The 25,701-nt window shown below is 40.6% G+C and overlaps 2 pseudogenes; one reads left to right on the top strand and one right to left on the bottom strand.

Moving 5' to 3' along the window:
- Positions 1 to 8,100: 8,100 nt before the first annotated feature.
- Positions 8,101 to 9,984, top strand: LOC115516025 (annotated as a pseudogene).
- A 15,350-nt stretch (positions 9,985 to 25,334) lies between these two features.
- On the bottom strand, positions 25,335 to 25,443 carry LOC115517309 (annotated as a pseudogene).
- Positions 25,444 to 25,701: the final 258 nt, after the last annotated feature.

Genomic DNA, 25,701 nt, shown 5'->3' with positions numbered 1-25,701 from the left:
TTCCTTCCTGTTATTTTATCTATGCTGAAGTGGGGTTTTTTCCATAGTAGTAATCACACTGTATATTGAAGACAGGATCTGTTTAAAGTGAGAATTTCCATAAAAAAACAGTTTGCCATCCTATTTGAAACTGTAGCTTTAACAATGCAATGACTTTGGCCTTAGAAAAATAGGCTTTTACATCTCACGTTTTATTTACTTACTTACTTACTTACTTACTTACTCACTCACTCAGTCACTCACTCACTTTTTTGGGGGCTTAGATGAGAAGAGAGGCTTCTCCAAAAATAATCATAATATTACTGTCCAGGTTAACCAAACAAATTTCATTTGGTCAGCCTAAGAGCCTCATTATAACTGAGTGTCCCAGTTTTCACTGTTACTTTGATGCCTTCCCTCCTTCACTTTACAAGTAGTGAGTGACTGGAATACTGATGGCACCATATGGGAAGTTTTGAGGTACACAGAGGTTAGAAGATGGTCTTTAACCCAAAGGAGCTTAGAATCTATTGGAGAAGACAAAACACACCCACAAATATCCTCTACAAAGGAAACTGCTCTTTGTAGGCTCAAAACAGTGATCTTCTAGGGAGGAGTTCTAGAAAGGCTTTGTGATCTGTGAACAGCCACAGACAGATGAAGGGATTTTAGGGAGAAAGATGATATGGGAAAGGGACTCCAGGCCAAAGTCACAGCACGAGCAAAAGGGGCAAGTGGGGAAAGCCAGGGCTTCTAAAACAGGCAGTGGAATTGCCTGCTGCAAACCAAACTCGCTTTGTAAAGCAATTGTTTTTAGTAAGGAAAAAACAAAAGAGAGGCTTGAGAGTTTCAAAATTGTAAATAACAAAGCTGTTTTCCTGCACTGCTTTAGAAAGTATAGTTTTATAGCTTCAAGAGATTAGTTTTAAAAACTAAACATCTCTAATCAAATTGAGCTTTTGATTTTTCCCTAGCTTTTTTCATACCATCACCTACATCAGCTTCTTATACATGATTGTCATACCCACCTGGAATCTAGCTAAGCAGCTACATTGGGCAACTAATTTTTCAATTATGTTAGAATCAGTTGATTAAGTTAACAATATTCATCATGATATTGTAAATTGTGTTCGTTAACTGATTATATATTATATTCTGTGTATAGATTTTTTCCCTAAAAGGCAAATACCCAATATAGTCAAGTTTTAAATTTGGTTTATGATCCTTTAGAATGTGAGAGTCACGCTGAATGAAGGAATGTGTCAAGATGTGCTAAGCTCCCCAAAGAGTCATTCATGACATGGAGAAATTGCCATAGCCTAGTCTAGCTCATTCTCACTCAGCCTTGTCATTGCTCCTGGCTTGATTAATCTCAGGGGGATTGAAAACATCATATATGACCTGAACTGATTAGGTTATACCCCTGCTTCCAACTCACCTATGGCTTGCGTTGCTCCAGAGTCCAAAGTCTTAACATCCTTCACATGTTCTGCTGCCACATTCTACCCTCACCACGTCTCCAACAGTATTGCCCACGATTCTTCCTCTCATTTGCCTGCTTATCTTTTCTTGGCTTAACCAATTCTTCAATTCCCAAATTAAAGTCGCTCCTCAAGCCATGTCCTTCCTGGTCACACTTTATACCCCCTCTCTAGACCTCAGCTGAAATGTCACTTCACCACAGAAGCTTTTTCTAACTAACTGAGACCCCATATTTACTCCCTTGGAACACTTAGCTTCTCCTTTTCAGCACTCATCACACTTAAAATAATCACATGTATACTTTTTCTTCCCCTCTAGGCTCCCAGTCTCTGATGTGTCACTTGGATTATTCTATCTGAACACAGGCTGAGTCATCTGCAAAATAAAGCTCATTTTCTATGATATCTCAATTACAACAACACCAATCCTTCCCCTATGAAATCAGCTGGAAGTCAAGTAATTCCTGGGATCCAGTCCCCAGAAGTACTAGGTCTCCTCCCCCCAGAAGTCCCCAGGGTTTCTTGCTTTCGTTCACAAATCGGCCCTGCTCTCTTGACAGCTGGTGCCTGCTTGGAGAATGGGAACTCAGCTGCAGGCTTTCAAGGATGGGTTGACTGGCTCTGCCAGGCTAGAGAATCTTGACCAACTCCACAAGCCAGGGAGAATTGCAGAGGCATTTAGCTATACAGCTGGAAGGGTGTGGTAGGAGGGGGTAATAAAATCAGCCACAACCACTGCCTGGTCAGCTCTGGAGCCCCTGCTGTAGAGTCTTGGGTTCTCATCCAGACAGCCCCTTCCTGGTGGTGAATTACACTCATCTTGGCCCTGCCTACCTGTCTGACCTAGTCTGGACCACCCAGGCCATCAAACTTGTTTTAATGAATAAACATCCAAAGGGAAATCTCATGGTTGGTCTCCTAATACCTTTTTTCCCATGATATTCCTCTGCCCCTTGAAAATGATGGAGTAAGGGGTACCTGAGTGGTTCAGTTGGTTAAGTGTCTGATTCTTGCTTTTGGCTCAGGTCAAGATCTCATGGTGTGTGAGTGCAAGCCCCACATTGGGCTCTGTGCTGATAGCACGAAGCCTGCTTGGGATTCTGTCTCTCCTTCTCTCTCTGCCCCTTCTCTGCCTGGGTGCTCTCTCTCTCTTTCAAAATAAATAAGAAAAGAAAAGAAAATGACAGAAGAAGAGTAATGGAGGAATTTTGCCTAAACATCTAAAACCTAGGGTGGAGGCAATGCCATTCTACTACCAACAACAAGCCCCATGAGCTTGTCTGGCCAGAAATATTTTTGTTCTTTTTTAGATGTGTTAATCCTGTCAATTATGCTACAACCAAATTTAGTTACTTCTTCAGGCTGAACTTAATCTAATTTCCTCCACTTCTTTTTATTCTGACCCCACCCACCACTAGGCCAGTTCACTATCACCTCTCCTGGACCACTCCACTTCCGAACTGGCCTCCCTTTGCCTTGTTTTGAACCCACATGATCCCTACATCACCCAACAGCTAGAGTAATCTTTCAGAAAAGCAAAGATTACCAGGTCAGATCCTTGCTTAAATTCTTTTGTACCTTCTTATTCCTCTTAGAGTAAGATCCAAAAGACATAAAACGGTCTTGCATGTTCCAACTCTGCTTTTCTTTTCCTCGTTCTCTCTCTACTGCAGCCATTCATTTAACAAATATTTGCCAAGCATCTGTTGGAGGAAAAGGGCAGCCAATATGAGAGGGGTGAGGTTGCTGGGGGGAAGACTAGAAGGAGGGTCAGAGAAGAAGGAGGTGCCAAGCCCCACTGGCCATGTAAACTATGGTTAGGAGTTTGGGATTTCCTCTGAGGTTCCCTGCTCTTGGGCACATCTGTTTTCTCCCTGCCCAACACCTCACATGCGTCTTCCTGGAATATTCTTCCCTCTTCTGTTCTCTTAGCCAACTACTCCTCTTTCTTCAGAACTCTAGCTTAAACATTCCTTTCTTCTGGATGACTTCCTTGATAATTACTCCTATAGTTTGCATGCATTTCATTTGTTCATCCACAAAGATTTATTGAGCACCTGTCACCAGCCAGGCACTGTTCTAGGCTCTGTGGAGACAATTAAACAGACTTCCATCAAATTAGAAATGTGCATTTGGGATGATATGACAGGAAATGTGGTTTACATGGTATACCCAGAATCTATGTTAGGGAATTCCCTTGAAGAGCAACTCAACGCGACAGATATCCATTTTTTCAGAGCAACAGAGGTTCAGTGAGTGTCTCTGGGCTTTGGACTGAAAGAGATGCATCTTATGAAGACATAGTAGGCCTGAGGAAGTAGCAATTTTAAATTAATTACAGGCACTGATTTGGGACCTAGCTGCTTCTCAAATAAGCAGCACTATGAATTCCAAAGTTTACTTAGAAACAGTAGTGATTTTCCTAACTAAACCCAGGGAGGACATATGGTTGTTAATCCCAAGAGGAGACATATGTTAACTAGTGAAGAGTGTCTGTATCCAAGTCTGTATCCACTGGAGACTCAAGCAACAAATTGCTAGGAGCTGCTGCTATTTTCCAGGTGGAATTCTGTGACTCTAAGTAGTATCTGGAGTGACTCCTTTCAGGATGAGCCTCTAAAAGTTTAGACAAAGAAAGTCTTTTATGGATTCATTCAACAAAAATTTTTATTGAGAGCTTCCATTAGCATGGCTCTCAACTAGATTGTGAAGGTGGAATAGTAAATAGCAGACATAGTTCCTGTAATCATGGAGTTTATATTCTACCAAGGGAGACAGACATGTCATAACTAATTACTTAGCTCCAACTGACCAAGTAAAGACTGTTCTAAAACCATATCTCAAGAGGGCCTGGTCAGTTTGGGGAAGGGTGGATGGTGGGGACAGGAAGGCTCCTGTGGGGAAAGATCTTTGACTTTGTTTTATAACTTAACTGGAAATTCTAAGTGTGAGAAGATGATGCTGAATGGTAAGAAGTGTTGCTTGCAAAGGGAACAACCATATAAACAGCCTGAGGTGGGAAGAAGCAGGTATGAGTCCCCTAATATTTCTGAGAGAAGATCAGTGTGACTGAAGTACCTTGAGCTAAGGGGAACATAGTATGAAATGAAGGCCAGAGATTTTGTTTTGGGATTATGGCAATGGGAAACCATTAAGGGTTTTAAGTAGGGTATTAAAATGTCATATTTGTGTTTAAAAAGATCTTTCTGACTTTAGGGTGGAGGTGCAATGGCAGAGGTGAGCAAAGTGGATGGGAGGAGACCCATTAGGAGACTGCTGATGTGATAGGAGAGAAATGACCTGGACCAGAGTAGTGACATTAAAGATGTTCTCAGCGGAAGACACTAAAGGTGTTAGAAGGTAAAATTGACAGGCCACAATCAACAATAGCCAACTTATGGAAAGAGTCCAAATGTCCATTGACTGACAAGTGGAAAAAGAAAATGTGTGGGTGTGTGTGTGTGTGTGTGTGTGTGTGTGTACACACACACACACACACACACACAGAAACATTAGTTGGCGATCAAAAAGAATGAAATCTTGCCATTTGCAACAACGTTGATGAAACTAGAGTGTATCATGCTAAGCAAAATAAGTCAGTCTGAGAAAAATAAATATACAATTTCACTCATATGTGGAATTTAAGAAACGAAACAGATGAACATTGGGGAAGGGAAGGAAAAATAAGATGAAAAGAGAGAGGGAGAAAAACCATAAAAGACTCTTAAATATATAGAACAAACTAAGGTTTGATGGGGGTGGAGAAAATGTGTGATGGGCGTTAAGGAGGGCACTTGTTGGGATGAGCACTGGGTATTATATGTAAATGATGAATCACTAAATTCTACTCCTGGATATCATTATTACACCGTATGTTAGCTAACTTGAATTTGAATAAAATTTAAAAATAAAATAAAATTGGCAGGCTATGTGATTGATTAGATTTGTGGAGTGAGGGAGAAGGAGATATGATTCCAAAGGTTCTGGCTTCATGCTTCTGGGTAGGTAGTGGTGCTGTTCTTCAAATAGGAAACACTGGATGAGGACCAAGTTTGCAGGGTCAGAATAGGGGTCAGGCTCAGGATTTGTGATTGAGTTTGAGATGCTCTTTAGACATTTAACAGAGAGGCTAATTAGGCTGTTGAACAGATGAATTTGGAGCTTTGAGGAGAAGTCTGGATGTGAGACATAAGAAAACAGTCATTGGAGCTGAGGGTTTGGATGTGTGCACGTGGGAAAGATTGTAGAGTGAGAAGAGCACCTAGAATGAATCTTTGAGGAACACCATCATTTAAAGGGTGGGTAGAGGAGGAAGATGCCCATGGAGGCTGAACAGCAGCCAGAGAGGTAGCAGGAAAAGCAGGAAGTGGTTATCCCAAGAAGCCAAAGAGAAAGGGTGTCTCAAGAAAAAGGAAATGCTTACCAGTATGCAGTGCTGCTAAGCCATCAAGTAACATGAAGTCTGAAAAGTGTCCATCAGCTTGTGGTATGGAGACAATTGGAACTTCAGGAGAAAGATTTTGACAGCGAGATGGTGGAAGAAGAGAAGATATTGGAGAGAGCAGAGGACTGCCTGGCAGGCGAGGAAATGGATCCAGTGAATGTGGACAGAGTTGGGATGGACTTCCCTTGTGCCAGGTTTCCTTTTCATTCTTTTCTTTTCTTTCTTTCTTTTTAAGTAGGCTCCACAGCCATCATGGAGCCCAACATGGGGCTCGAACTCACAACTAAGGTCAAGACCTGAGCTGAGATCAAGGTCTTTGGTGGCCTAACCAACAAAGCCACCCAGGCATTCCTTTCATTCTTTTAAAAATATCCAGTGAAGAGAGAATTTCAGAACAACAAGAATCAGAGGCCAGTTGAAAATTTTTTCACTGTTCCTTTATTTTTTACTCAAAACAATATTCAGTAACATTTAAGTATTACCCACCTTTGTTTCAACCCTCTGTGAATGAGATGGAAGGATTAGCTTTTTTTCTCTCTCTCTCTCTCTTTTCTTTTCCAAATATGCAAATCAATCCGGATCTCTCATTTTATGGGAGAAAAGACACAGGGTTTCTCATACTGGGTGATTTTTTCAGAGAGACAATGGAAGCAGAAATTATTTGTAGATATAACATTGAATCTAAACCTATTCCCCCACTTGAGCCCATGTCAGTGGGCAGGTCTTTCACTATTTATAATTTTAACATAAGAGAACAAGTTGGCATGATTTGGGTAAAAATGTCTTATCAAAATTCTGAAACAGTGTTATATGTTCCATTGGGGGCAACATGAAAAATTTGCCATCTGAGAAAGATGCAGTTATCTTGGTATAACTTGCTTTTGTTTTTTGGTTTTTTTCCCCAAAGAAATAGAAAAAACGTCTTACCTATATAGTGAGTATCAGGAGAACTTTGAGCTAATAAGGGGGAATTTGACCAGGGGGTCCCCAAATAACAACTCTTTTAAGAAGTTTGGTTGTGAGGGAAGGGTAGCATCTGGAGAGGCCAAAGGAGAGCTTTTCCTTAACAGAGGGGAACTGAGCGAGATTAGGTGTTGATAGGAAAGAATGAGTAGGAGGGGATTGGCTAAAAGATGTAGGAAAGAGGAGGAATAATCCAGGGACTTCAGACTCAAATATCCAGGGGCCTCAGTAAGTAAGCTAAATGCTTGAGGCAGTGGGATATAGGAAATAGAGTGGCAGGAACTGCAGAGAATGGAGAGTACAGGCTCCTTCTGAATATTTGCCTGAGGCACAGAGGAGTTGGGGGAGGGGGGTGAGGGCAGTGTTCTTGATTGTGATGCTAGTATGCACACAAATGTAGGTGTTGGTCAAAACTTGTGGAATTATACACTAAAAAGGATGGATTTTTATCTTTCATTTTTCTTTATAGTAAGTACATTTTTCTTCAAAAGGGAAAAAAGCCTATATGAGCCAAACACAGGATCCATCCATGGGCCACAAATATTGTTTTATGGTTTCTGGGTTAACTGAAAGAATAACTTTTGAAAAGATATGGGGAATGGGACCCAGATCCCAAATGGAGAGACTTGCCTCAGCTGGAGGAGGGAAATTACATTTTCGTGTGTGGAGTCATCAGACACTGAAATCTGATGTTTTGTTGGGAACTGCTGCATTAGATATCTTTGAAACCTTAAAGTCAAACAACATTAAACTTGAGAAAGTAGTTGTGACTTTACAGCTTGTAGGTTACAAACATCCAACAGAGACAATAGGAGACTTGTCAGTTTGTCTTGATGGGCTGCAGTTAGAGTCTGAAGTTGTTACCAATGGTTTAACTACATGTTCAGAATGTGTTTCACAGACTAATGATGTCTCCAGACCCAAGGATGAAGCAAAAACACATCCAAATGGATCAGATGAACCTGAAGATTCAGGGACTGGTGAAAATAGGAAGGTCAATGGGAATAATTCTCCATCACTCTCAAATGGCGGTTTTAAACCTTCTAGGCCTCCCAGACCTTCACGACCACCTCCACTTACCCCATGTAGACCAGTATCTGTCAATGGTTCACCATCTGCCACTTCTGAAAATGATGGATCCAGTATGGGCTCTCTGCCACCAACAAATATAAATTGAAATACATCTGAAGGAGCAACATCTGGATTAATAATTCCTCTTAATATATCTGGAGGCTCAGGCCCTAGGCCATTAAATCCTCTACCTCAAGATCCCCTACCATCTGGCTGGGAGCAGAGAGTGGACCAGCATGGGCGAGTTTACTACATAGATCTTATTGAAAGAAGAACAATGTGGAATAGACCAGAACCTCTACCTCCTGGCTGGGAACAGTGGGTTGACAACATGGGACATATTTATTATGTTGACAATTTCACAAGAACAACAACATGGCAGAGGCCAACATTGGAATCCATCCGGAACTGTGAACATTGGCAGCTCCAATGTAGTCAGCTTCAAGGAGCAATGCAGCAGTTTAACCAGAGATTCATTTATGGGAATCAGGATTTGTTTACTACATCGCAAAATAAAGAATTTGATCCCCTTCTTTCCCTGCCTCCTGGATGGGAGAAGAGAACAGACGGCAATGATAGAGTATATTTCGTCAACCACAACTCTTGTATTACACAATGGGAGGACCCCAGAAGTCAAGGTAAATTAAATGAAAAGCTCTTACCTGAAGGCTGGGAAATGAGATTCACAGTCGATGGAATTCCATATTTTGTGGACCACAATAGAAGAACAACCACCTATATTGACCCCCGCACTGGAAAATCTGCTCTAGACAATAGACCACCGATAGCCTATGTACGGGACTTCAAGGCAAATGTTCAGTATTTCTGGTTCTGCTGTCAGCAACTTGCGATGCCACAGCACATAAAGATTACAGGGACAAGAAAAACGTTTGAAGATTCCTTTCAGCAGATAATGAGCTTCAATCCCCAAGATCTGTGAAGACGTTTGTGGGTGATTTTTCCAGGAAAAGAAGGTTTAGATTACGGAGGTGTAGCAAGAGAGAGGTTCTTTGTTTTGTCAAACAAGGTGTTGAACCCCATGTGTTGCCCATTTGAATATGCAGGGAAGGATAACTACTGCTTGCAGATTAATCCTGCTTTTTACATCAATCCAGATCACCTGAAATATTTTTGTTTTATTGACAGGCTTATTGCCATGGCTTTGTTCCATGGGAAATTCATAGACACAGGTTTTTAGTTTGTTTTTTTTTTTTTTTCCATTCTATAAGCATATATTGAACAAACCACTTGAACTCAAGGATTTAGAATCTATTGCTCCAGAATTTTACAATTCTCTCATCTGGGTTAAAGAAAACAATATTGAGGAACGTGGTTTGGAAATGTACTTCTCTGTCGATAAAGAAATTTTAGGTGAAATCAAGAGTCATGATTTGAAACCTAATGGTGGCAATATTCTTGTGACGGAAGAAAATGAAGAGGAATATATCAGAATAGTAGCTGAATGGAAGTTGTCTCGAGGTGTTGAAGAACAGACACAAGCTTTCTCTGAGGGCTTTAATGAAATTCTTCCCGGAAATATTTGCAATACTTTGATGCAAAGGAATTAGAGGTCCTTTTATGTGGAATGCAAGAGATTCATTTGAATGACCGGTGAAGACATGCCATCTACCATCATTACACTAGGACAAGCAAACAAATTATGTGGTTTGGGCAGTTTATTAAAGAAATTGATAATGAGAAGAGAATGAGACTTCTGCAGTTTGTTACTGGAATCTGCTGATTGCCAGTTGGAGGATTTGCTGACCTCATGGGGAGCAATGACCACAGTAATTCTGCACTGAAAAAGTTGGGAAAGAAAACTGGTTACCCAGAAGTCATACCTGTTTTAACCACCTGGACCTGCCACCCTACAAGAGCTATGAGCAACTGAAGGAAAAGCTGTTATTTGCTATTGAAGAAACAGAAGGATTTGGATGAGAGTAACTTCCGAGAACTTGTGCCACCGAAGGACAAGAACTTATTTGCAATATTTGTCCTTTTCCTTCTCTGCTTGTTGCACATCTTGTTGTAAAATTGGGCTGTGACTGTTTACAGAGTTATTTGAGTGTAAGTAAATTAACGTTATCATTGAGATTTATCTCCCAATGATTCTGGATTTCTACTCCATGTTTTCAGAAATCAGATTGCAAGTGACTAGTCAAAACTTACTTAACATGAGATTTAACACAGCAATGAAATCTGCCTTGTCTTATTCCACTAGACTGTTACCTTAACAACAGTTTTGTATACATGTGTCGAAAATCAAAAAAAAGAAACTCCATACTTATTAAGGAAGCCATCACTCTCCACTCCTCCCTAACCCAACTCCTGGCAACCACTGATCTATTTTCTCTATGAAGCTACCTATTCTGGAGATTTCATGTAAATGGAACCACATAATATGTACCCTTTCCTAGCTGGATTATTTTACTTAGCATATATTCTTGAGATTCATGCATGTTGAAGCATGGATCAATACTTCTTTTTATGCCTGAATAATATTCCATTGTATGGATATACCACATTTTGTTTATCTGTTCATCAGTTGGTGGACATTTCAGTTGTTTCCACATTTTGCTATTGTGAATAGTGCTGGTACGAATGATAATACATTGTTTTTTAAGTTTATTTCTTTTGAAAGAGAGTGCACAAGAGGGGGAGGGATGGAGACAGAGGAGAGAGAGAATCCCAAGAAGGATCCACACTGTTAGCACTGAGCCTGATGCAGGGTTCCAACTCACAAACTGTGAGATTATGACCTGAGCCAAAATCAAGAGTCAGACACTTAACAGACTGAGCCACTCAGGTGTCCCCCACTTTTTTTTTTAAAGTTTATTTGGGGCGCCTGGGTGGCGCAGTCGGTTAAGCGTCCGACTTCAGCCAGGTCACGATCTCGCGGTCCGTGAGTTCGAGCCCCGCGTCACGCTCTGGGCTGATGGCTCAGAGCCTGGAGCCTGTTTCCGATTCTGTGTCTCCCTCTCTCTCTGCCCCTCCCCCGTTCATGCTCTGTCTCTCTCTGTCCCCAAAATAAATAAACGTTGAAAAAAAAAAAGTTTATTTATTTGTTTTTAGAAAGAAAGAGAGAAAGGATAACCCATTTTTATATTTGCTTTTCCTCCTTCCTGGTCAGTGTGGGAGACAGAATGGTGTGGGAAGAACCTGGAAGCCATGAGGCCACTGCAATAGTCCAGGGGAAAGGGGGAACCTTGGAGATCTGGACTAAGACAGGGATAGACAGAAGAGGCTATATATGAGAGACATGCAGAATTGGTGACAGTATGAGAGAGACAGTGCCATGGTGGACAGGGGAGGGAAAAGAGGATGATACCAGAGCTTTAACTTAAAAGCAGTATTTTAAATTGGTGCCCTTTCTAGGGCCCAAACATTTGATAATTTTTATAGCTACTGTATGAATAATTACTATGTTAATAAATCCCATGTAAGTCCAGCCACTTGTGGGGACAAGTATTTCCAGGTTCCTAAAATCAGGGCCATACTTAAACTTTGCAGAGCCCATGGGCAAATATTTTTTGCAGGGCCCCTGTCTAAATATAAATTGGAATCACCCGAAATCAGCATGTCAACACTACTCTGGCAGCTCAGTCTTTTAGGAGGCCTCAAAGAACTATCACCTTGACCAACTGGAATAATCTGTTCACCAGGCCATTTCCAGCAATCTGATCCTGGCCACATTGCCCAGGGACAAACCCATAGATATGAGTTCTAGAGTTCCTCAGGGCATCTGGTTAATCCCATGTCAGGAAGGGGGGGCTATGGAGAGTCAGAGTGCCTCAAAGAGGTAAAAACAGAGATTGGGGCTCTGTGGAACCAAGTCCAAGCTGGACAGCACTGCCAACAACCACCAGGGAGGGATTTAGAAAACTCTGAGGAAGGCACCTCTGAGGACCTCGGAGAGCCTTACTTGTCCAGGTCTGAGGGTGGTAGAACCCAGAATGATCTGGGATTAATGTGAGCTTTGGGTAGGGGAATAAGAGGTGGAAACCAGCATTTGTTTTGGGTGTGTCCTACTTTCCAAGCACCATGCAAGACACCTGCTTCATTAGATCTTTATAAGCACCTTGTGAGATAGGTACTATCAAACCCATTTTACAGATGAGGAAACTGTGTCCCAGAGAGATTATGTGACTTCCCTCAGGTCATCCAATGGTGAATCCAGGTTCCAAAATGTGTTCCCTTTCTCTACTCCATGTGACTGCCCAGAAAGGATCTTGCCTTTTCCATTTCCACTAGAAGGGCATGTACTATTTCTCTACAAACAGTATGTATGTCACTCTGATCTTTTCTCTAGTTGCTGGACCTTCTCTAGCTGACTGAGTACATTTCACACTGAGTTTCTGTGACTGGGTTTTAGCCATGGCCCAAAGCCCCCTCTGATCTCTTGACAAAGGAGTAAGGTTTGCATCAAATAATTCCTTGGCTCCTAAACCCCTGTTGCAGGACGTAGGACTCCACCTGTGCCTGGCAATCCCCTGTCTGTCTGGGAAGGTTTAGCTCACATGTGGAATGGACTCAAGAAACTCCCTAAAAAACAATTTAAGCCAGAGGAAGAGTCATCAGGCTAGGTGATAGAAGGTTTATTCAGAACCTGACAGGAAATCAGCTAAGATCATTCTGCATAGTCTGTGGTGACATTAATGATTATTCTAGTTTGGTTTGTCATTGGCTAGGACAGTCTTTGGGCAAAAATCATTAAGGCAAGGTGTGGCTGTTCTCTATGGCTGACGAAATCCTGCACCTAGGCAAGGGGCCAGGCAGGAATTTAAGGACAGCTACATGGCTTAACCATTGTTTGAACACTTTCACCAGAAGCCCTGAATGAGAGATGGCTTCATCTCTTGAGAAGTGATGGCTTGGGTCAGGTAAGAGCTTCACTGTTTTACAGGCATCTTGGTCTCCTTTGTGTGAGCCTCCATCTTTTTTTCTGAACCCATTATTTATGATCCCATAAGTAACTACAAATGAATCAATAAGATGGAGTTGCTGTGAAGGCATAAATTCAAGATTTACATTAGAGGGAGGAGAATGGGAAGTCCCATTTCCTTATAAATGTAGCATCCTGAAAGAGAACATTTGGACAGTTTTTAAGAATCAGAAAATGTGTCCTGTGACTTGAACAAAACCTCAGGACTAGGGCAGTTGAGGTACTGAGTGTAACTGAGTGTAACATCAGCCCTCGGCCAGAAAATTACTCACAGTCCCCTGAAAATGACACTTATGATCTTGAGAAGGGGTAAGGAAGATACCTCACAGAGGGGTTTAACATCAGGACAGACTCGTTTCTTCTTTGGGGGTAGTTAGCCCAGGATCTGAAAGTCAATGCCCACTCTCAACTTTTGACCTATAGCAAATAAGGTTATGGATATGAAAACCAGAAGCTAAAAGGAGTCTGGTTTCTAAGGAACTTGATAGAACAGTAGCAACATTTCTGGATGAGAATGACTTCCAGGTTAACTGACTCCCTAACACTAGTCCCAAAACCTGGCCATCCAAGTTACAATATATGGACAGGGCATCTGGGGTGGATAACTTTATTACATCAGCCCTAGGAAATACCACACATTTCCATCATAGTTTCATGCTTGGTTGGTTGATCTGGATAAAAGGACAATGGTTTCCCTTGTTGGCTTATGTTCAGCTGCTGCAACAGAAACCAAGCCTGGGTTATTTGACTTCATCATGGCATGAAATCATGGGCCTGTAAAAGGAGTAGAGATGATGAAGTGTTATGTAAGGTTTAGGTCTCAAAGTCAACAGAAATGGGTTTCAGGTTTCTGGGCGGACAATGCAAACAAGGGAGTTTTGGCATTTCAGGGGCAGGGTTGTTGCTACCTGTATGGCCAGTCCGACCAGCAGCACATTCTCAGAGGTACTTCCCTAGTGCCAACTCAACTATTCCAGTTTGGGTCTGTAAAATGTCAAAGGCATTTTGTCACGGTGGTTGTTCTTACAAGGCAGATTAGTGCAGTGGTATGGGATTCAGTCCAAGCCTTGGAGCTATCTTGAGACTGGATTACTACAGGATTCTCAAACCTGAGTTTGAATCCTGTCCCTATGATTAGCCTGTGTCCATGAACAAATTACATCCCTTCTCTAAGCTTCAATTTCCTCATCTTCAAAGGGGACACGATAATAGTACCTCTTGACAGGGTTGTGAGGATTATAGGAGATAATTCTTGAAAGCTCTTGGCTCATTGCTGGGCACAGAGTCAGCTGTCAATAAACAGAAGCAATTATGACTATTTAAAAAGCATATGTCTGCTCAAGTGGGGTGCTTCTCTTTTCTTTCCTTCCTTGTTTTTGCTGAAGAAGCCCCTGGCCAGGTCTACAGAAATTGACCAGTCAGTAATGTACTTACCCAATAGCCCATTTCATTCCACTTCTGGGTAGTTTGGCCACTGTCCAAATGTAGTTATCTGTGGTAATTACTTCATCAATTGACTCAGGTTTTTTGGTAATGAAGAAGGCAGGACTATTTGATATAATAAATAAGGAACAGTGAAGTTGTTTGTTGAATAACCACAAGGCTGTGTTCAGCATCTGGAAACAGCTGAGCCTTGCAAGGCACTCAAGTTACCCCGCAAAGTTTTTTGCTGAATGCAAAACAGTGATGATAACTTATGTTCTCTAGTATTTGTTTTTATCTTAGAGAGAGAGGGAGAGCATGTGAGTGGGGCAGAGGGGTAGAGGGAGCAAGAGAGAATCCCAAGCAGGCTCCACACCCAGTGTGGAGCCCAACAAGGGGCTTGATCCCACAACCTTGGGATCATGGCTTGAGTCAAAGTCAAGAGTTGGATGCTCAAACTACTAAGCCACCCAGGTGCCCCCCATGTTCTCTAGTTTTTTAAATTCACCTGTCGCTTGACTGAGTGAATGTCCCTGATGTCAGGGAGAAAAAAATATGTTGTTTGTTTTTTAATATGTTAGTGTTTAAAAATTATCAGGGGCACCTGGGTGGCTCAGTGGTTGAACATCTATCTGACTCTTGATTTTGGCTCAGGTCATGATTTCATGGTTTGAGAATTTGAGCCCCTCATTTGGCTCTGAGCTGGCAGTGCAGAGCTTGCTTGGAATTCTCTCTCCCTCTCTCTCTAGCCCTCCCGCATGCTCTCTTTCTCTTTCTCTCAAAATAAATAAATAAACTTTAAAAAATAATTTATCATAGTGTAAATGCAATAGGGAGGATTCAAGTTAACAAAAATAATGTGTGTCTTTAAATTTACAGATTGGCTTTACTATCTTCTCCCCCATTAACTAACAGCTTAAATTTACAGATTGCACTTAAAAGCCACTTGTATGCCATTAAATCCCATTGTGGCCCTCAGAAAAATTATCTGTGTATGCCATATTGACATATTCAACACATCTCAAACTAAATTCATTTTTCTCTTTAATTTTCTCTCCTTCCCAACTACACGTTTCTTTCAATAGTGTTACCATTTTAATCTCCAAACATAGATATCTTGATGTGATCTCTGATTTGTCCACCACCTTTCCTGTCGTCAGGAACCACCTGGTCATGATCTCACAGTTCGTGGGTTTGAGCCCCGTGTCTGCTCTGGGCTGACAGCTCAGAGCCTGGAGTCTGCTTCAGATTCTGTGTCTCCCTCTCTCTCTGCCCACCCCTGTTTGCACTCTCTCTCTCTCTCTCTCCAAAATTAGTAAACATTAAAAAACATTTCTTTAATTCTTAATTATCTCATCAACTTATGATGTGAGTACCATTATTTTTTTTCAATATATGAAATTTATTGTCAAATTGGTTTCCATACAACACCCAGTGCTCATCCCAAAAGGTGTCCTCCTCAATACCCATCTCCCACCCTCCCCTCCCTCCCACCCCCCATCGACCCTCAGTTTGTTCTCAGTTTTTAAGAGTCTCTTATGCTTTGGCTCTCTCCCACTCTAACCTCTTTTGTGAGTACCATTATTATACCCATTTTATAGATATGGGAACTGAGGTTTAAAGAAGTTAAATAATTATCTAAGATCACATGATAGTAAGGAGCAAAATCAGAATTCAAACCCAAGTCTATCTGACTCCAATCCCACAAGCTTAAACTATACAACTGCCTTTGGTCAGTTGTCCGGCATGAACTTTTGTCACAGTTCTACCTGGTTTGTTCTTCAGGATGAGTGAACATTAATTCAGGTTGCCAATGACTACACATTTGCTGTCCTCCTTGAATTTATATTTTACTTCTCTTCTACCCTGAGTAGCAGAACTTTGGCTCTTCACTTGCATGCTATTTTTCCCTCAGGTCTTCCCAGATCTTATTTTTCAGGCCATATTTCTTGTGGAAAAAAAAAAAAAAAAGGTAGGAATAATACCATGTGGGGCACCTGGCTGGCTCAGTTGGTGCAACATGCAACTCTTGATCTCAGAGTCCCTAGTTCAAGCTCCACATAGGGCACAGAGCTTACTTTAAGAAAAAAAATTAGTTTTATAATCTTAGTAACTTTAGGGACTTGAAGTTACTCTTATCAACTGTAGGCCATAGAAGGCAATCACTTATCAAAGAGGAATTCATCAATGAGAAATTGTCATGTATACATCAGCTGAACAAGACATGTGCAAGAATTATCAACAACTTGATTTTAACTTTGATTTTATCAAAGTTAACTTTCTTTGTGGTAGTGAAAAGAATTTTTATTCAGAACTTGTAAGAAGGCAAACAGGGCAACCCCGGCATGGTTAGAAAGTCATAAAAAATGTTTAAATGTTTAAAATAGCAGATTTTGCTTTTTAAAATATTTCTGTAATGAGCACATATGTCTTATATAATAAATGACAATAAGTGTCTTAGTTTTTTTTTAACGTTTATTTATTTTTGAGACAGAGCATGAATGGGGGAGGGTCAGAGAGAGAGAGGGAGACACAGAATCTGAAACAGGCTCCAGGCTCTGAGCTGTCAGCACAGAGCCCAACACGGGGCTTGAACTCATGAACTGAGAGATCATGACCTGAGCTGAAGTCGGGCACTTAACCAACTGAGCCACTCAGGCACCCTGACAGTAAGTGTTTTAAAAGGAACTCTTGGCTAACTCATGGCGGGATACAGAAACCTCAAGTTACTCTGTGTTCCAGCTGAATTGACACTAGTATGAGTCTAGTGATTGACTCAAACCAAAAGTGGCTCACCTAGGTGAGTCTTAAACCAAACCAAAAAATTCAAAAGTAATTGGGCTAGAGGGGTAAGTTGCAGGTTCAAGTCACTCTAATTGAATCATCTTACTAGTTAAAATGTGGTTAATATACTGATCTTCTACAAAATAGTACAAAAAATTCACTATCTCTGCAATTACTTAACTCTGTTACTACCCACCAGATGTCTGACTGGGAGATCAAGGAAGCAGTAGGACTAAAAATGGGGTTCCTGAAAGTAGATGTATATAATCACAGCTGTGTTCTAAAGGTTCTGGATGATTCTTTCTGAGTTTATGACCAACGGCACAGGCTTGCATGAGAGCGCCTAGTGTTTTTTTGGGTGTCATTATATTATTCTTCACTGATGCTTCTTTATTCTCCCCCAGGAAGCCAGTGGCATTAGATTTATTATATTGAAATGGTATGAGAAAGGACTGGCTTCAAAAAGTTAAACAGCCACAGTGAGAGATTTTTGTTCAGTTCTAGTGTTTATGGTGTCAGGTGCTGAGAATACAAAGATGAATAAGATACTATCCCTACCCTCAAGGAGCTAAAATCTGGAATGAGAAGACAGACTAAAAAAATAGATTATAACATAATATGGTAAGTGCAATATGGAGGATATTTACAAGGTGCTATTGCAATACAGAAGGGTAACCCATCCCAGCCTGAAAGAGAAGGGGTATTAGAATCATGGAATGCTTTTCAAAGACAAGCTTTGAAAGCCAAGTAGGAGTTGCATAAACAAAGTTGAGATGGTGTGCGAGTAAGGTAAGAAGAGCAGTATCGAGAATCCCACAGGGAGAACACTGTAAGTAAAGGAATGGAGGCATGAAACAATATCACATACTTGGAGATCTAGGTGTAGTTCCATATAACTGGGATGTCAAGTAAGAGGAGGAGATATGGCAGGGGATGAGGCTTGTGACATAAGGAGTGTCAAATTCTGGCTTTATGAAAAAGCTACAAATGTAGAATTACACAGTATGCATGATAAATATTAATAGAGAAAGAAGTTAAAATAAAATAAATAAATAAACAAGACAATGGATCTGAATGGAAGTGGCTCTGAGAAGGGCTCTGGGAGCCAGGAGCAGTCAGTGTGGGCTGTCTCACAGAGGAACTGTCCCTCTTATTGTTCAAGCTACAATTTGTGTTTCCAATTCAGCCATTTTTATTTGCCAGTCTCATTCCTATGTTTGGTCTGGTTATTTACAGAAGGCAAAGAAAAAAGTGAATGAAGAGGATAAGGAAAGAAGTTATAAAATAGATATTTGAGTAAGTGGTTCCTCATTTGGATGTCTAACTGAAATCACAAAGTTAACATATCCAACCTGAACTGTTGATCTACCGCCCCCCAAGACACACACACACACACACACACACACACACACACACACACACACACAAATTTGCACCACCTGTAGTCTCCTTTATCTCAGTTGATGGCAACTCCAACTTTCCAGTTCTTTAGGACTAAAGTCTTGGAGCCCATCCTTCACTCTTCCCTCTTCCTCATATCCATACCCAGTCCGTTAAGAAATTTTGTTGGCTCTTCCTTCAGAATATACCCCTAATCCCACCATTTTCACCATTTCCAGCTCAATCGACATCATCTTTCATCTTGATTACCGCAACAGCCTTCCGACAAGTCTCCCTGCTTTTACTTTTGACCTCCTACAATCTGTTCTCCTTGCGATGTCCAAAGGGATCCTTTAAAACTGTGAATCAAGTAGCATCACCCAAAACCCTAAACAACTCCCTTTTTTACTCAGATTAAAGCCAAAGTTCTTAGAATGAATTTCTTTAGGAGCTTTGCTCTGGCTAGTCCCCCTTCCTGAAATACTCTTTCTCCAGTAATCTACTTAGCCAACTCTCTTACCTTTTCAAATTTCACAGCTCCATGAGAGTGACCTTGTCCACCCTTTTTAGTTTTTGTAACCTGTTACCCTTAACCCCATGCACTCCTAACCCCCATTATCCTATATGCTTTTTCTTTTTCTCACAGTCCTTATCACTTCTAATATAATATGTAATGTATTTATTATCTTTATTATTTAGTTTCTTGTCTCCCCCTGCTAGGCTGCAACTTCCACAAGAGATTATTTGATTCACTGGTCTACCCAGCTTAGAACACTAAATGTTGAATGGATGAATGAATGAATGAATGAATGAGTTATTATAGTCAATTGAAAGCTTCACTTTACATTATCCAAATTTCCTATTGTTAACCTAAACAGAAGAATGAGTCACAGGCATCTTAATTCTAGGGACTGAATGAAAAAGGAAAACAAAAGTTTCCCTATGGTCTGACCCTGGGGAGAGGGAAGAAGCCACTAATCTTTTAACATTTTAATGTATTTTCTTATTGTCCTGAAGTTTTATTTTTTTTTTCAACGTTTATTTATTTTTGGGACAGAGAGAGACAGAGCATGAATGGGGGAGGGGCAGAGAGAGAGGGAGACACAGAATCGGAAACAGGCTCCAGGCTCTGAGCCATCAGCCCAGAGCCTGACGCGGGGCTGGAACTCACGGACCGCGAGATCGTGACCTGGCTGAAGTCGGACGCTTAACCGACTGCGCCACCCAGGCGCCCCTGTCCTGAAGTTTTAAATGAATTATCAGATTTTTTTAAATTAATTTTTTATTTATTTTGAGAGAGAGAGCAAGGGTTGGAGCAGAGATAGAGACAGAGAGAATCCGAAGAATCTGACAGTGCAGAGCCCAACATGGGGCTCAACTCATGAACCATGAGATCATGACTTGAGCTGAAATCAAGAGTCAGACGTTTAATCGACTGAGCCACCCAGGCACCCCAAGTTATCAGATTTTTAAAAATTTGTTTATATGTATGTGTCCTTTCAGGCCTTTTCTATCACAAAGATTATAAACATATTCTTTATACTTGTTCTCACACTTAACTTAGTTTCACTTTATTTTTTAAGTTTAGATAAGGTCTTTAACCCATCTGGAATTTATGCTTGTGATTCATGAGAAGTAGGGAGCTGACATCACTTCTCGCAAATGATTAGCCAATTGATCCCAAATCATACATATACAAAAGAATCCAGCCATTCATCACTGGTCTGGATGTCACCTTACTATAAAGTCTATTCTTGAATTTTTTGTTCCTTCAATCTATTTGTCTATTCTGGCACCAATATCAAACTAATCACCATGACTTTACATTATTTTGATTATCTGGGTGTTATCTCTGATCTTAACATTACAAGTCACTATTTATTACTATTTTTAGCTTGAATCAAACACATTTCCATTCATGTGACATTTTTGAATATTTACTATGTGTTGTGCACTGAAAATAAAAATATGTTGGCTGGACTCAATTGTGCAAATTTAAATTCAGTGGATTGTAGTCTAAACTTTGCTTTTTCAGTTGAGTTTTTTTGGGGGGAAGGGAAGATGATGGCAAAGTTGTTTTTTTCCTCTTAAGTATTGCTTAAGTTGCTGATGTATCCATACATAAGAAAGATTGGTTTTGTTAACTTTTTCTGAAATAGTAAGTCTATATATGAATCAGATGTTGAGAGGTTCTAATGAAAAGCCTAAAAATGTGGACAAAGGCTAGGGAATGAGAAAAACAAGATGTAGTGTAATATCCTAAATTTATAGTTTGTTTTCTAGCCTTAGACTGCCATTTAGGTGACAAGTGACTTCATGAATAAATATTAGGGCAAGGTTTTTCCTCTCCCTCTATTAAACTTTGAGAGTTACACACCAAGTCATGCCCAGCGAAGCATCACCACATCCTAGCAAGATCCTGAGTGTATGTGCTCATGAGCACATTTAATTGCATGTTCCCACATCCTCAGATTAACCTTTTGGCAAAGTTAGCTCACTTCATTTGCAAAGGATATGGGGTAACCATGGTCCATTGTTGAGCAAAAGAGGATGAAGATCAGCTGGAAATTGCAATCAGGGAGAAGGTTTGGGTGTATTCTATAAAGCTAGGAGTAACACCAGGAAGTCTACCACATTGAACACAGGTTAAAAGAGTTGAATTTTAAAAACTCTTAAAGAGAAGGTCTTTAAAACTTTAATACTCCCCTACCACACATTAAGTAAATGAATTTTGACATACATTTGTGCATGGTATACACAATAGTAATATTTGAATATAATTTATTTGAGTGTCATATCGGACCTTCATCTGGTGAGTATTTATTAAGCATTTACTATGTTGGGGATAGCGAGGTGAACTAGACAGACACAATTCCTTCCCTCAGCCAAGGAAGTGCCCCTTCCCAACCAAGTGTGTCATGTCATTGACCAAGAACGGTAAGTGAACAGTCTTTAAACTGTGGAATGACAGAAATGTTTTGTTTAATTACATAATTATCGACATCCAAGGAAATCTGTCTACTCTAAAGCTGATTATAAGTTTCATAACTTCTCTTTGTATTCTCCCTCTTTAATTTTTTTAATGTTTATTTATTTTTGAGAGAGAGAGAGACAGAGCACGAGCAGGGGAAGGGCAGAGAGAGAGGGAGACACAGAATTTGAAGCAGGCTCCAGGCTCTGAGCTGTCAGCACAGAACCTGATGCAGGGCTCAAACCCACAAACTGCAAGATCATGACCTGAGCTGAAGTCGGACACCTAATCAACTGAGCCACTCAGGCACCCTCTTTAAATATCAAATCCAGGGGCGCCTGGGTGGCGCAGTCGGTTAAGCGTCCGACTTCAGCCAGGTCACGATCTCGCGGTCTGTGAGTTCGAGCCCCACGTCAGGCTCTGGGCTGATGGCTCAGAGCCTGGAGCCTGTTTCCGATTCTGTGTCTCCCTCTCTCTCTGCCCCTCCCCCGTTCATGCTCTGTCTCTCTCTGTCCCAAAAATAAATAAACGTTGAAAAAAAAAAATAAAAAAAAAAAAATCAAATCCAAACATGATTAGCCAGGACTCATGACCTACTTTGCCAGCCTAATACTATTTTATGTCCCTTTCATTACTGCAGTCAAAAAGCTGAGTTTAGTTTTAATGTCACACTAGACATTATTGGATGCTCCCTATGGTTAAGAACTCACCTCAGTGATTAGTTTTCTTATTCACCAGATTCTCCAAAGAGCATAGTCTTCTCTCCCATAGGGAAAGAGTGGTTGGCTACATTTGGGGCTGCCATATGAGAGTGTTTTCTAAAATATGTCATATGGGATGGGTCCCAGAGTAGGCATGGGTTGTTCAAGGCTGGGTTTGGGATCACAAATGCCTATAGAATAAACCAGGACTTCAAGGTCTGAGATCACAGAAAGAGAAGAAGAAAGCAATGTCTGGGCACTGAAATATATCTGTTACATGTCAACTTCCTAACATCATTAAGGAGGATTAAATCTGCAGAAAGATGAAAAATGGGCAGTCAGTGGTAAAATCCAGAAAGCGCACAAAGAAGTGACAGCACTGGCCTTTGAAGAACATATCCTAGAAGAGTTGTTCTTAACCTTGTTTTCATATCCTCACTGGTATGATACACTGTTTTTGAGACCCTGGTAGAGATTGAAATTGTTGGGGCACCCAGGTGACTCAGTCGGTTAAGCATCCGACTTCGGCTCATGTCATGATATCCTGGTTCATGATTTCGAGCCCTGCATAGGCTCTGTGCTGACAGCTCAGAGCCTGGAGCCTGCTTAGGATTCTGTGTCTCCCTCACTCTCTACCCCTTGCCCACTCACACTGTGTCTCTCTCTCTTTCTCTCAAAAATAAACATTAAAAAAATAAAAATAAAGAAAATAAGAAATTGTCTTCCTTCCTTAACTGGTTTTTCTAGTTAAAAGTTTAAAAAGTACTTGTGTGCCTGGGTGGCTCAGTTGGTTAAACATCTGACCCTTGATTTTGGCTCATGTCATGGTCTCACAGTTCATGGGTTCAAGGCCTCGCACTGGGTTCCGTGCTGACAGGGTGGAGCCTGCTACGGATTCTGTCTCCCTCTCTCTCTGCCCCTCCACCACTGTACTCTCTAAATAAACAAACAAGTAAGTAAGTAAGTAAGTAAGTAAGTACAATCACTAAATGAAGAAAAAGGCTTTCATTAACTTTCCTGACTACACCAGGCTCCATACCAGAATTTTAGAACACAAATATTCGGAGCTGAGTTGGAGAAGCAAAAAGCACTCTCCAACTTCAGTTCTCAATCTGGCCCACATCTCTAACTGCTGCAGATTACTGTTATGAAACTGGGAATCCAGCACTAGTCCATACTGAGTGCTGCTCCAGAGGTACAGGGTAAATGTTGCTGACAAAACTTCTAAGTGTTCTAATGAGGAGAGCTTGAGAAGTGAATAATTCCTTAACTGAGTATGATGCATTTATAGGGTTAAAGGTGGAGGGCATGCTTAATCTGGTAATCGCTTATAGAAAATGTGGGTAATTTCTCTGGGGAGAACAACCCCAATTACTCATAATGCACCATACTGGGCAGTGCTCAATAGGTGCCACTGCACTACAAATTTAGGTCTGGCATACATTGTCTTGATAATACACTCCCACCTCCTCTACTCCCCCCCCCCCAAAAGTAATGAAATAATAATGGTTGATGGCACCATCTGAGAGGTAGCATGATGGAAGGTGTTACCTGGGCTTTGGAGTCATTTCTAGGTTAGAATTCTAGAACTAACTACTACATAGCTGAGAACACTCATTTCACCAATGTTCTGGTTTGATCTGCTCCTGAAAGTTGGGGAGAGCCTGTGGTGAACTTAGAAATAAGAAATACAGAGCAACCTTTTCTCCTTCTGATCATATTCCTCCCAGTTATCTAGTATCTGGCCCACCCATAGCTTTGCCAGATGCCTAGTTTTAAGCCCTTTGTTTCCCAGGGTTCACTCATGTCTATACCTGATAATGTCCCCAGAAAGGGCTCTTGTAGTTTCAGGGAAGTTGCCTCTCTTCTCCTGGGAGCCTTTATCTAACAGAACCAACATCTTTGCACCTAGATTTGTGTTTACTACTCAGTTTTTTTTTTAAATATTAAAAACCATTCACTTTCATTTATATGCAAACTTGTTAATAAAAATATTTAGGGAGAAGGAATTCTCTGTCATACTGAGTCCAGCAAGATGCTAACATTGATAGTACTTCTAAAATTTAGGTACTTATAGAATCTCAAGATATCAAGGTTTCAAGGATTGAGGACTAACAAGATATACTAAAGTGGTACTTTCGTATCAACAAAGCCAATACCTTATATGAATTTCACAAGGTATACACAATTCAGATGATGAATCAAGGCTCAAATTTCAAGGGTGAATACGTAAAACATTTCATTAACTTCACAAAGCTCAACAGGAAAAATGGCCCATTTAAAGAGGATAATTGAGAAGAATTTAATGAAGATACTAATTAAAAAAGGGTGAGCAGGATTAAGGAAAACGAAATCAGGATGGTGAAATACCTCAGAAATGTCCCAATCTTTCTGCAATGATGGTAATATTAGACATCTACATTGCCTAATAACCATGGATATTAGCCTCATGAGGCTGGCTATTGAGCACTTAAAATTGATTAATGCAACTAAGCCACAGAATTCATTTTACTTAATCTCAATTAATTAAAGTTTAAATAGCCACATGTGACTAATGGTTGCTATACTGGACAGTGCAGCTAAGGTCTAACAAAGAACCATTACAATTCTTAGGCCTAGAGCGGTAAGAAGGCACAATTACTGGAACCTGCTATAATGCAAAATTAGAGCTTATAGAAGAGAACTACATGATAGTAGTCATGTGGCCTTTGACAGAAGAATGCAGCCACTGATAACTTGCAGACTGGCAGAGGAAACTGAGAATACCCTGACTCATTCTTCCTGCCCAACCATCCCCCTCTGATGCTTCTGACTGGTAGAGCTCACCAGAAACTAGAGGAACAAGAAAACTTTTATATAGTCCATAAGAGCACAGAACATAGTGAAGGATGGAGACTAGATCTGGAGTAAAACATTATCATACCATGTACAAAATGACTTGAGGCATAAAATGTCTGGTTTATTAGTATTAATAAATCTAAAAAAATGGAACAAGTGGCAAAAAAAATTAAAAGCATATTTTTCAATAAAGTCCTACAAATGTCTTATTAAAAGCTATCCCAGAGTTCTCTGTTGCACTAAATGGCACAATGCTTTAATCCAACTGTAAGTGGGTTCACTTCCGATTTTATACATGAAGACTGAAATCAAACCATGTCCCTTCGGTGACATTCAACCTTGTATTTTTTTTAAGGTAGCATCATAAAAACAAGGCCTCAAAAATTGGGTAAAAACTCATTTCTGTACTTCTCCATGGAAATCTTTAGGAAAAGGCAAAAGATTTATGTAATCTGAAACCAGAGTATCAACCTTGTATTTTTACCAAGAATCTGTGTTAAACTTTTTCAAAATAGCATTTCAAATCACAAAGCCTGAGTGGGAAATTTTTCACTTGACTTAGGCTGAAGGTCATTGTAACTCAATAAATGGATAAACTTAGATGAAGAAAACCAATCAACTAGACACATAGGGATCCAAAGGCTCCCCAATTCCTATTCTAGGACTGTATGGTCATTCTCTTTGGACAGGCCTACTTATGTTTTATTTTTGTACCATCTCTCTGA

Source organism: Lynx canadensis, chromosome B3 (assembly GCF_007474595.2).
Source record: "Lynx canadensis isolate LIC74 chromosome B3, mLynCan4.pri.v2, whole genome shotgun sequence".
Taxonomy (NCBI): domain Eukaryota; kingdom Metazoa; phylum Chordata; class Mammalia; order Carnivora; family Felidae; genus Lynx; species Lynx canadensis.
The sequence above is the reverse complement of the archived record's forward strand: the minus strand, read 5'-3'. Positions and strand labels throughout refer to the sequence as shown.